The 12,691-nt window shown below is 35.1% G+C and overlaps 1 pseudogene; it reads right to left on the reverse strand.

Annotated features, from left to right (window-relative positions):
- Positions 1 to 1,691: 1,691 nt before the first annotated feature.
- LOC131543868 (uncharacterized) lies at positions 1,692 to 3,642 on the reverse strand (annotated as a pseudogene).
- Between the last annotated feature and the right edge of the window lie 9,049 nt (positions 3,643 to 12,691).

Genomic DNA, 12,691 nt, shown 5'->3' on the forward strand with positions numbered 1-12,691 from the left:
AGAGCCACTGGAAGCCATGCAGCTGATGCATCACACTGCTCCACCATGTTTCACAGATGATGTTGTATGCTTTGGATCATGAGCTTTGTAAAGTTACGGTTGAACCACTGATGTCACATGGATTATATTAACGATCTCCTTGTTACTGAGCCTTGCTGTCTATGGGAGGGTCAGAGAGCTCTCGGAATGCATCAAAAATATCTTAATTTGTGTTCCGAAGATGAACAACGGTTTACAGGTTTGGAACGACATGAGGGTGAACTATTAAGGGGCTGTAATTTCTTAACCTTTCCTCCAATTTTGATGAGTACACCCTCAAATTTTCACTTAAACTTTGAAAATGTTCTTATTTTAGACCTTTTACACTTTAGACCTTTTCAATATAACAGTAATGTATGTAACAATATATACCTAATGTGTATACGTACAGTCATGGCCAAAAATATTGGCACCCTTGGTAAATATGATCAAAGAAGGCTGTGAAAATTAATCTGCATTATTCATCCTTTTGATCTTTTATTAAAAAATCCCCCACAAAAATCTAACCTTTCATTGGATAACAAGAATTTAAAATGGGGGGAAATATCATTATGAAATAAATGTTTTTCTCAAATACACGTTGGAAACAATTATTGGCACCCCTAGAAATTCTTATGAGTAAAATATCTCTGAAGTATATTCCCATTCATATTCACAATTTTGAGCACTCCAGGGTGATTATGAACATGAAATTATCCAGCCATGGCTTCCTGTTTCACAGAAATATAAATAGGAGGGAAAACAAAGCCCAAAATCACTTAATCATCCGTCACAATGAGAAAAACTAAAGAATATATTTCTGATGTGTAGCAAAAGATAATTGAGCTTCACAAATTAGTGAAGTGGGTTTAAGAAAAGAGCTAGAGCAGTGAAAATTCCCATTTCCACCATCAGGGCAATAATTAAGAATTTACAATAAACATAAAATGTTACGAAACTGCCTGGAAGAGGACGTGTGTCTATATCGTCCTAATGCATGGTGAGAAGGAGAGTTTGAGTGGCTAAAGACTCTCCAAGGACCACAGCTGGAAAATTGCAGAAAATAGTTGAGTCTCGGGGTCAGAAAACCTTTAAAAAAAGGCAGATGTTGTTTGGGAGGGTTTCAAGAAAAATTCTCCTCTCTCATCCAAAAACAAACTCCAGCATATTCAATTATCAGACACGACTGGAACTTCAAATGGGACTGGCTTCTATGGTCAGATGAAACTAAAAAATGAGCTTAAAAAATGAGACAATTTAGAGCTGTTAAACTGGCAAATGGAGGTTTCAAAAAGTATTGAATAAAAGGGTGCCATTAATTGTGGCCAATGTGTGTAAGAGAAAAACATTTATTTCATAATGATATTTCACCCCATTTAATTTTTATTATCCAATGAAAGGTTAGATTTTTGTGAATTTTTTAAATAAAAGATCAAAAAGATTAACAATGCAGATTCATTTTCACAGCCTTCTTTGATCATATTTACCAAGGGTGCCGATATTTTTGTATATTTATGTATACATATACAGCAATTAAGGTAATGGTCAGACATTCAGTAAAAGCAAACACTGATGCTCTGACTTAAAACCTGAGGTTTAGAAAAAATGATCACAGGTACTGTGTACGCCAAAAGTTCAGTTCTACAGAGTAACTGGATTTGTGTCATAATAGTTTACCTCTGAGTGGCATACTAAGGAAAACCAAACATTGCATTCACTAATGCAACACTAACTACCAAACATTATTTAATGCACACATTTATGATCAAATGATATAAATAAAAAATAAAAAAAAATCAATAATGATTAAGGTTTAGTTCATTTAATTAAACATTCATCATTGTAAGTTCACAGCCTATAAAATCTGGTGGTCTTAGAACACAATCGTGTAAGGATCCTTGCTGTCTATGGGAGGGTCAGAGAGCTCTCGGAATGTGTTAAAAATATCTTAATTTATGTTCCGAGGATGAACGACAGGTTTACAGGTTTGGAACGACATGAGGGTGAGTAATTAATGACAGAATTGTCTGTCATGTTTCTTTTAAGAATGACTTAACTTTTCAACTTAAGTAAATTTATTGATGTCTCACATGTGTATATATTGCATTGTCTTGCGATTTTCTTTCTCTGGGTCTTCTAGAGGTGGATGGCTTTTGTTGAAGGCTCAAAGCTGCATAATTCAAAGCATCTGCGTCATTAGCCTGTGGTAGAACAGTAATTATGAGACATTCAGTCTTATATATTGCTTTAAAACATACAATTTAGCGGAATTTTTAGATTTATATAAGTGATTAAATTCATTGACAAGATATTCGTATTGCATTGGATTCAGAATAAGGTAATTAGCTTACCATCAATTGACCGTGTCGAGTGTTGTGCATCCCATCTTGAAGGAACAATGTGTATTTGCACATATTACAGCTGCACTGACATTGAACACCATATTAAAATTGGTATGTTAACATGAAATAATGCATACCTTTTTGCTGGTACTTGTACAACTGTGCACCCATAATGATAATCACGATCACAGATAAAGTTGCTATAATCAATGCAACTGTAATTCAATACATCTGAAAGCATTTGTCTGTAGTAATGCAAACAAATAAAGCATATTTTTCTAAATATATCACAGCCGTCTCAGGAAATTATTTTCATTGAAACTTAATCGGGCACCTGGTAAGTCAACTTTTCTTGCATCTCCAAACAGTATCTCTCCACATGCGGCCACAGCGCAGTAGTAAATCCCAGCATCAGAGAGACTGAGGTTCCTCTTGGGCAGGTTGTAGATACATTTGTGTGCAGTAGAGTTCACATCAGAGCTCCTCTCACATTGAGCGTTCCTGCGCTCCTGAGTGAATATAATTCCTGGAGGAGATTCTCCAGATTCACGTCTGAACCAGTAGATGTTGTGTTCTCCTGCACAGCTCTGAGTGAGGACAGTGCACTGCAGCGCCACTGCAGAGTCTTCTGGATGCACTGGATCTGTCACAGCTCTCTCATGGTCAGACTGCATGTTCAGTTCTCTGCCTAAAAAAAAAAATAAATAAATAAAAATCCAGTTATTCATTTAGCATAAATATACAACATGTAACAAATTCTGTGACTGTTAATCTTACCTTTAACAATGAGATACGTGACTTCATCAAATTTGAAGTCGTATGAATATTTAACACAGTAGTACGTTGCAGTGTCTGATTTTTCTGTGTTTGTGATGCTCAGATTAAAACTGCTATCATCTTTTGATGCAAAAAAAGCGGTTATGTTTGTCAAAGTCATTCTCAAATACGCCAGGTAAACCCTGATATGTTTTTACGATTGGAAGGGGTTTCTCTCCAACTTTTTGTTGAACCCAAATGATGCTGGGTCTTGTATCTCTTTGAAAAATACAGGTGAAGTTAACACTGTCTCCAGCTTGAACAATCTTCAGATGATTCTGAGCCCCAACGTCTGCATTATCTGAGCTGCCTGAATGAAATCAGTATGAACAGAAATAGGTGAGAGGATACTTAGTCTTGCTTTCTTTTCAGAGCAATCATTTAGCAAAGTAAAAATAAGTATGAATTTAGTCACAAAATACTTACACTTTGAAATGTTAAGAATTAAGATGAAAAAATGAAGCATTTTAAAGAAGTGGCTACAAACAGGTCCAAATGAAAATCTCTGAAAGAGAGGGGGAAGAAAACATATATCCAAATGTATAAAATAATAATAATAATAATAATATTAATTTTCTATAAAATAATTAATAATTAATTTGACCAAACAACCCAAGACATTATAGGACACTGTCAGTAAACTTCAAAACATCCATTACTGTGGTCCATTAGTTAATAAGCTTGACATACTAAAAAGTTACTTTAAGTAAACTACTACTCTCTTAAACAAACAAAACTCTGTTTTAAAACTGTATACTTACAGGCATCATTAAAGATCATGGGGTTGTGCCATGTAAACCATCAGACAGGTGTCACGTCCCTCCTTGATAGTGAGACTAAAAGACAGTAACACAAAGAGGTTTGCCTTTATATAGGCCTACACTTACCTATGCTAAAGAACAACTTTACATGATTCTAAGTGTGTGAGCGCGTATGTATGTGTACAAAAATACTTACATAAAGACATACATACATATGTAAGAAATACATATATGTATGTATGTATGGAGCAAAGGGAGTAGTAGAGCTAATTTCTCTATTTGTAGATTTTTTTACACTGAATTCTCAAAACACTCATACTAAATAAAGTTTTTCTATAATGGTAATGCTAAATAAATAATGAAATAAAAAACATATACTGTATCAGCTGAACATCTATTGCTAGATCTTTAATGCCACTTTTAATGTCTTTGAATTACCTTCTTTTGGGAGATTTCTCTGGTAAATACTGATATATGATAAATTGACTGACAGCTCTGTTTTTCATTCGTCATTTCTTCTATGTGGATCACATGGTCCCTTCCTTAAGTAAATAAAAAAAGAAATTAATACTAAATAAACCTTGTTAGAGAGCCTAGAGGTCACTTTGAGTAGCAACCTTCTGTGTAGCAATGCTAGTAGATATAAAAGAAAATAAATAACACCTATGTGATGGAAAGAGCTGTGAATTTGGTCTCTTGAAAATGGGTCTTGACTGAAAAGGTTGAGTATGATCAAAGAGTAGAAAGGGAGCTCAGTGTTGTGGTTGGAAAGATTGCTTATTGAGGCAAACTATTTTTAAATACACACTGTTGTTCTGGGAAATTCACCGCAACAAGTAAAAAGGATACCAATGGCAAGCTGGTGAGCATTCTTTGATCACTGATGCTCAGCCATAATGAATGTTGTTTTCAAAACATGTCTGACCTACATGTACTGTGTTTTGTGTACTATAGGAAATTAGGCATATTTGGATGCTGGGAATGTAACTATATTGAATAACAGTCAGACTTTGTGATACAGCAGACAGGTTAAATAATATCTGCAAAATGGGTTTTAAATATAGGACACATAAAAGTCCATTTTAAATGTCCTATTATTATTTTTCCATGTAAAGCACCGGAACCCCAGAAACAACAAATGTACAAAACATAAGAGTTTAAAGATAGAGCCATTGTATCACATCAGAGGTCTCTGCTTGAACTGATTGAACCTTCAGTCTGAAAGCTAGAGGCCGTTTGAGCCACATGTTCACCACAAACGTCCACAAGCATTTGCAACATCACAACATTAAAGTGATAAAAAAAAAAAAAGATAATAAAGTGCAAAAATGCTTGCCTTGACTGATAAGGACTGTGGGCTATAACACAGTCATACTTAAACTGAATCATTTGTCCATATAAAACAATGGACAAATGATTGAATGATGAGAAGATGTTTTGCTAAACAGTTCCAGTCAGAGGCCTCAGTGTACGACATCATTTCCTGTAGAGTGTCTGACAGGAAGAAGCTGCTCAGTACGGCCTGCGAACTGCTGTGGTGAACATCAGCGGAGAAACATTTAACTTTAGTACTGACATAAACACAATACAATTATTATTATATTATATTATATTATATTATATTATATTATATTATATTATATTATATTATATTATATTATATTATATTATATTATATTATATTATATTATATTATATTAAATTAATTATATTAGAAATATTAGAAATATTAGAAATACTAGAAATATTAATTTGGACCAATATAAGACATTTTACCTAAACAAAAAATAATTTTCCAAAAATCATGTATAGTGCATATTTACCCAACCCACCTGTAGCAAATGTGAGTTTATATTTAACACACAATATGTACAAGTTATAAATAAGTAACAATAAATAATAAGTAAATAAGAGTGTTTGTTTGCTCCTACTTTTGCAAGCATGGTTTGCACACATCATGGTTTGATCATTTTCCAAGCACAGGACTGACCCACCGTTGTGTTTTCACACCTTTCTTTAAATCAAAACCACATATGCACCATTGTCAGAAAAAACAAAAAACAAACAAAAAAAACAACAACACTTTCCTCCATCATAGGAGTCAAAAAATAACCCTTCCATGTGTACATTTTTGACATAGGTCTGAACCAGTCTAGCGGTGCAGGCAGCAAAATCTATTTAGTCACAACAAGTGATGTGTGAAACTATATATACTATATCATATATATATATATATTCTGTAATAATTAGTGAACTATTGCAACTATCATTCTATAAAAATCTTCTCAATAAAACATTTCAAATAATCAAAAGCTTAATTGTTTAAAAATAAAAGGAAACATTTTTAATGGTTGCTTAGCATTTTAAATGATTTTAAAAATGTAATTTATTGTCAAATCAGTAAATATAAACACTTGATATCAACCCCTCATGCGTACGTCCTACGTCATCCGCCAGAACGGCTTGCATGTATGACAGTCAGCAGAAGTGAGAAAGAAAGTATTTATAACATTTTAAATATTGATATTTTTCTTACAAAAAGCATCGATTGGCTACAGGAGGCCTTTATTCACCCCCCGGAGCCGTGTGAGGCACATTTTATTATGGATGCATGTGCTTTATTTGACTGCTTTTGGACTGTTGAACAAAAACACCCGCCTACTCCCATTCTAAAGCTTGGAAGAGCAAGGAAAATGTTTGAGTGTTCAGGGTGTGAAATATTTGTCCGTCAGGTTGTGTCCTCCATGTCAGCTTGGTGTTACTCGGCAGTCCCAATTCCCTCAGCTTTTGCTGCAACTGAAGACAAACAGAACCATCAACCATCTGAGTTTATAGTCATCAAAACCTTGTTTTCATTAGTCTTTGAAGCATTTGCATAACTTTGACCCAACTATTATAAAATATTGTAAAATGTAAAGAGCATATAAAATAACATGACTTGCATATTATTTGACACTGACATGCTGTAAAATAGTGCACTGACATTATGAATGCTGACTGCATATTTACTTTAATCTTCTTTGCTACAGGGATTGAAATATGCAAATTAGTAATTTGCCACAGAAAACCCTTTTTTTTTTTTGTCTTTATGCTAAGGTCACACACTTAAAAGTAAAGAGATATTCTTACCAGTAATACAGACAAATTTGAGTTTATATGAACATGATACATCAGTCCACTGCACATTGGCTAAAACAGTTTTGCACAAAACCCATTTCCTAATAGATTATCAGGTTCAGAGGGCTTCCAAAACCTGAATAAGGAGTTACTCTTATCTGACCACTTCCAGGTGTCACTGTATAATGTAAGCCGATGTCACATTATTAGTTTTGTGCAGCAGCTTCAGTTTTGCATTTTCATCTTGGTTTTCTATTGTAGCCAAATCAGTGTGATGCAGTCTGCAGTAGTTTAAAGCGTCACTCCAAGTCGTTTGTTTTTTTCCCATTGGTGTATGTCATTTTTTTTCTCACCATTGGACCATCTCCAGCTATAGTGATCATCATACTATACAATCCTCCCCTTAACCAGAGACTTACACACGACTTAGTCGTGTTCCTCCTAGTTGTTGAATATTGCTAAAAGTATTTTCTGCAGTAGGCCTAATCTTGAGCCTCAGTCCAGTTCTTGAACTCATCAATGATGTAATAAAGATGGAAAAAAGCACCATGTAAGACGTGAAAATTCTTGAAAAATTGTTTATTAGTGATAAAAACAACATTTTGTTATGCTGCATGTCAAAACGGATTAGAGGATGGGAAATAGCTGTTGTATCATTTTGTTTTTTAGGCTTGTGGTCAAACATATTATCTATACACATAAATAAATCTTTAAACTACTAACAGTGCAGTGAGAAGCATCCTGTGTACAAACTCCATTACTTTGTTTATTAGACAAATCTGATGGATTATGAAGAACGTGAATTTTTAGTGAAGAAATACACAACCATAAATTTACTCCTGAAAATACTGTGAACACACGTATGCCAAGCAATAGTAATAATTAGCTTGACGTGCTGTTTTTTACGCTCTCTTTTCCTCTAGAACCATCCACAGCCCTTGACTCTGCCTTGAGGATCCTCCCCTTCTAAGGATACTTTTGATTTGACATTAAACTGATTATGTAAGAGCCATGTGAAACATTTACTTTGCAAAATCAGTTAGACTATAATTGTATGCACACGTGAGTAGATTTGCATTAATTTAATGAAATCCTGTTATTGTTAGTAAATACATATAGTACAATTAATACTTGTGTTTTTCTGAATAATGTGTATTTCTGAAGAATGAATGAATGAGGCCTTTATATATTTATAGAAAAATAAATTTCAGCGTAATTTGGGGAGTGAGAACTGCACTAGTTAAAACAACTCCATTTAGATGAACTGGAATGCTATACTTTACACTCATAATTGACCATAAAATCAATGATTGTATTTTTTTATTTTATTTGTATGTTTCATGTGAATCAAGCAACACTACATGGGACCGCAGGTAAATTCTTCAGAATGAATCAGGAAATGGAATCATTTGTAAAGAGCTAATATTCAAACGCAGGTGTGCTCAGAAAACACTCACAGATTTCCTTATCAGTGGCTGCTTTGATTCTCCCACTGGGAACAACTTCTAACAACCACTGTCAATTGCTGTTGTTCATTCATGGAGGTCTCTCAACAAGATGTGATGCTTCCAAGGGCTGTGACGACATAATAATATCTCATGTCGTCTGTGGTGATGTCGTGTGTTGCTGCGTTTGGTGTAGCATGTGGCTTGTGAGGCTTTTCATTGGCTGCATACTTTGATATCATCATGTTTTGTGTGATCAAGTTGCTTTTGTTATGCTTGTTTCTGTGTGCCATATGGTCTGTCGTATTGTCTTAACTCTGCCCTTCTTGTTATCTGATTATTAGTTAATTTACCCCACCTCTGCATTTGTTTCTGTTTATTCTTCCTGTCACAGATTGTCATTGAATGTTCCAGTGTGTTTGTGTTTTTCCTTATTAGGGAATTTTTGTTGTGTTTGTGTTTTTGTTGTTATTCTTGTTTATAAAAGCCCATTATCTGCTTGCAGTCCTCACCCCATCCCTCAAAACAAAATGTGACATGGACGTTACATTTTTATTCATTCTAACTGAACCATTTCTAAATTATTATTGATAATGCATTTCTCTCTTGTCCCTGTAAATTTCAGATACTTTACTTTATTTGATTACATGTACTATACATTTAGATATGATGTACATTGCTTATTTCACATTTACAATGGTTAATTTGTGAATTTAGATCGTCTCATACTGTCCTATTAAAATTCACTGATTACAACAATGCAGTAAGGAACTATGCTATTTTACTTACACCACACACAAAACAAGTCTTACAAATTAATTTGAACACATTCTGAACTATTCTTCTGACAAACATTTATTTTACAGTTTTACATTGCTTGTTGTTTGTCATGTTTGCTTGTTTCAGGGTGTGAAATATTTGTCCATCAGGTTGTGTCCTCCACGATAGTTTGGTGTCGCTCGGCAGTCCCAGTTCCCTCAGCTTTTGCTGCAACTGAAGACAAACAGAGCCATCAAGCATGTTAAACATGTTTTAAAGTGTCATTCAAGCATTTGCATTACTTTAACATATATAAAATAACATGGTTACCCTTGTTGCAAAACCACTGTGTATTATTTGACACTGACCTGTTGTAAAATGGTGACGTTAAGGTTCAGTGATGACTGCATATTTATTCTCAGTATTTGAATCTTCATTGCTACAGGGACTGAAATATTCAAATCAGTCATTTGCAACAGTAAATTGTCTATGTCTTAACCCTCTATGGGACATCGTCATTTATAAATGATGCTAAGAAAACTGTAATGAAAATACGATATTAATGTTCACCCAACAAAATAAAATTTTAGTGACATCATATGACATCCCCTTCAACCAGTAAAATTTAAATTTAATTACCATGTGTTTCAAATTTTTGGCAACAAAGTAGTAAAGGAGACACACGTTAGGTCACATGCTCTCAAGGCTCTTTTATAAAAACAATAACTCAGAGACCAAACAATCTGATCATCATGCATAACTGACAATGTCCTGTTATGGGATGCATATTTTATGTAGCTGGCACTATTGACCAGCATTGGCAGGCAGTATAATAGCCTTTAAGCATGTGTTTCAAATCAAATATAGCAAGAAGAAATTGAATGTTCATAAAGATTTTTAATGTCTTTTGAAAGAGTATGGCCTTTTCACTTCTTTTCAAATAGTGAAAAAGCATTTGATGTGTGTTAAGGGCACCTATTATGCCCCTTTTTACAAGATGTAATAATGTGCTAAGGTGTCCCCAGAATGCCAAATGCACTGAAAGTGGGATGTTACAGAGCTCGCGCCACGCTGACCTGTCATCGGTACAGTTCAGTGGACCGAGCCACACGACCGCGCTACTGAACGGATCTCACAAGCGCGGCGCTGATCAATTAAAATACAACACAAATACAGTTAAATTGCTAAACACTATAACGACATGAAATTCACAAAAGGAGTCTGGGGTGAACTGATTTGCGCTGACGTAAACGTATTTAGGTAGATTTTGAGGTGCATTAACTTGAAAAATGAAAGTAATCCACTGTGTCCTCAACAGCACAGATGTTGGGTGGAAACATCCACACATTTACGTCCAAACACAATGTAAAAGTGGATTTTGCATAATAGGTGCCCTTTAAAGGGGTCATCGGAGGCAAAATTAACTTTTACATGTTGTTTGAACGTAAATGTGTGTTGGAAGTGTATGTACCCATCCACCCAGTGTTTTTTTTTTTTTTTTTAATACCTATTTTAAAATCCTCTTTCTCATATCAGGCTGTTCTGAGATTCCTGGCAGAACGATGTAGTTCTGTACAGACCTCTCCCACGATAGTTGATTGACAAGGCCCTGAATGTCTCCAATTAAGCGATTGAGGTGTTTTGTTGTTGGATGTAATAATGAACATAGCAGTCGTTTGCTTAGTTCAGCATAGTTTATTTTTGAAGGGAATGCACCCCCGATCTACCTTGATGTCTATGTTCGCACGAATCATTCGTGATCCAGCTTCACCTACAGAAGAAGTGTGAGCGTAAGAGCTTTTATGAATCTTTGCAAATCGCCTTTCCTAATAATGTGTTAGTTAGCAAGTTCTGTGGCTAAATGCGGCTAAAGTTTACAGTATGTTTTTTACACTACCATTAAGAAATTTTAACCAAAGTATGTTATAGACTTTTCATTAAGACCCTAAAGCAGAGGTCCCCAACCACCGGGTCGCGAGAAAGTTCTGGGGAAAATGAGATATGACGGTCTGTTATTTATTGTGCGTAAATGATTTTTCTAATTACTCTTTATTTTCGTTGTATGCGATTGATATCGACTAGCAATTTGACGATGGTTAAATTAGTAAATAGAAGATTGCTCTGATCTGTCATAGGGCTTAAACGGATCGCAGTTGATCCGTGATATACGGACCAGGTCCAGACCCCACCGTTCGGCATGTGATTCGCAGATTAATTTGCCAATTTACACGTTCAATCTACTTAAAACCACAAGAAGAAACGAAACAGAACTCAATTCGTTACTTGCGCGCTGTACTCGCACACACCCGAAGCGCGCACAAGCATAGAGACGTGTTTCAGACAGTGCGGCATACCGAATTGATTCCTCTTTCATGTATTCATGTAGTTTATACAGTAGAAGGAGAGCCAATGGATATCACACAAGCAACGTGCAAACTTTGCGCAATAGTTATGCCGGTGAACGTCTTAACTTCAGTCATACAGAAAGTGAAAGTAAAAAAAACTTCTAACGCTGCATTAACAGCGCATATTATCTCAGAGACAAGAGACGAATCTACTTCAACATGTGCTGATAACAGTATAAATGAATAGAGCTGTTTTAAAGACCATATCCACAACAACACCCCCCCCCAAATTTACCCTAATGGGTCAAAGTCAGTTATAAATGACGGAACCCTAAAAAAGGGTTCAAAGGTCATATGTAGAAAACAAATTTTTGAAAATTAATTTACTCCTAAATATATGTAAAATATAAAGTCAATTATTTTTTTCAAGCTGTGAATTCACAATTAGTCACATAGAGGGCTAAGATCATGCACACATCAGCAAACAAAGAGGTTTTCTTACCAGTGCCACAGACATATCTGAGTTTAAATGAGCATGATACGTCATTCCATTGTGCATTCAACACAAACAGTTGCGCACAAAATTCATTTCCGTTTAAATTATTGGGTTCAGAGGATTTCCAAGCGCTGAACACAGAGCTACTCTGATCTGACCATTTCCAGGTGTCTCTGTATAAACCCATGTAAGCTCTATCCACATTCTGGTTATTGAGCAGCAGCTTCAGTTGTGTGTTCTCATCTTGGTTTTCTATTTTAGCCAAATCAGTGTGATACAGTCTGCAGTAGCTTAAAGCGTCACTCCAACTTTTCTTCTCTTGGATTAAAACAGTTGTATTCGTTGTGGCTGTGGGCATACAGTTCATTTAGACATTCCATTTGTTTAGTTATTTTTAAATACATTAGTCAAGTTAGAAAATCACATTCAATTACCATTGTAACACAAGAAAAAAAAGGGACTTTCACATGACGCATCCTCCCAATCTCCTCTTTTGTTGAAAACAGCACAAGCCTCTTTTGATTGATAGCTGTCTGGGTTGTTTACTGCCCAGTTGGTGTATGTCGTGTTTTTTTCACCATTGGACCATCTC

Source organism: Onychostoma macrolepis, chromosome 07 (genome assembly GCF_012432095.1).
Source record: "Onychostoma macrolepis isolate SWU-2019 chromosome 07, ASM1243209v1, whole genome shotgun sequence".
Taxonomy (NCBI): domain Eukaryota; kingdom Metazoa; phylum Chordata; class Actinopteri; order Cypriniformes; family Cyprinidae; genus Onychostoma; species Onychostoma macrolepis.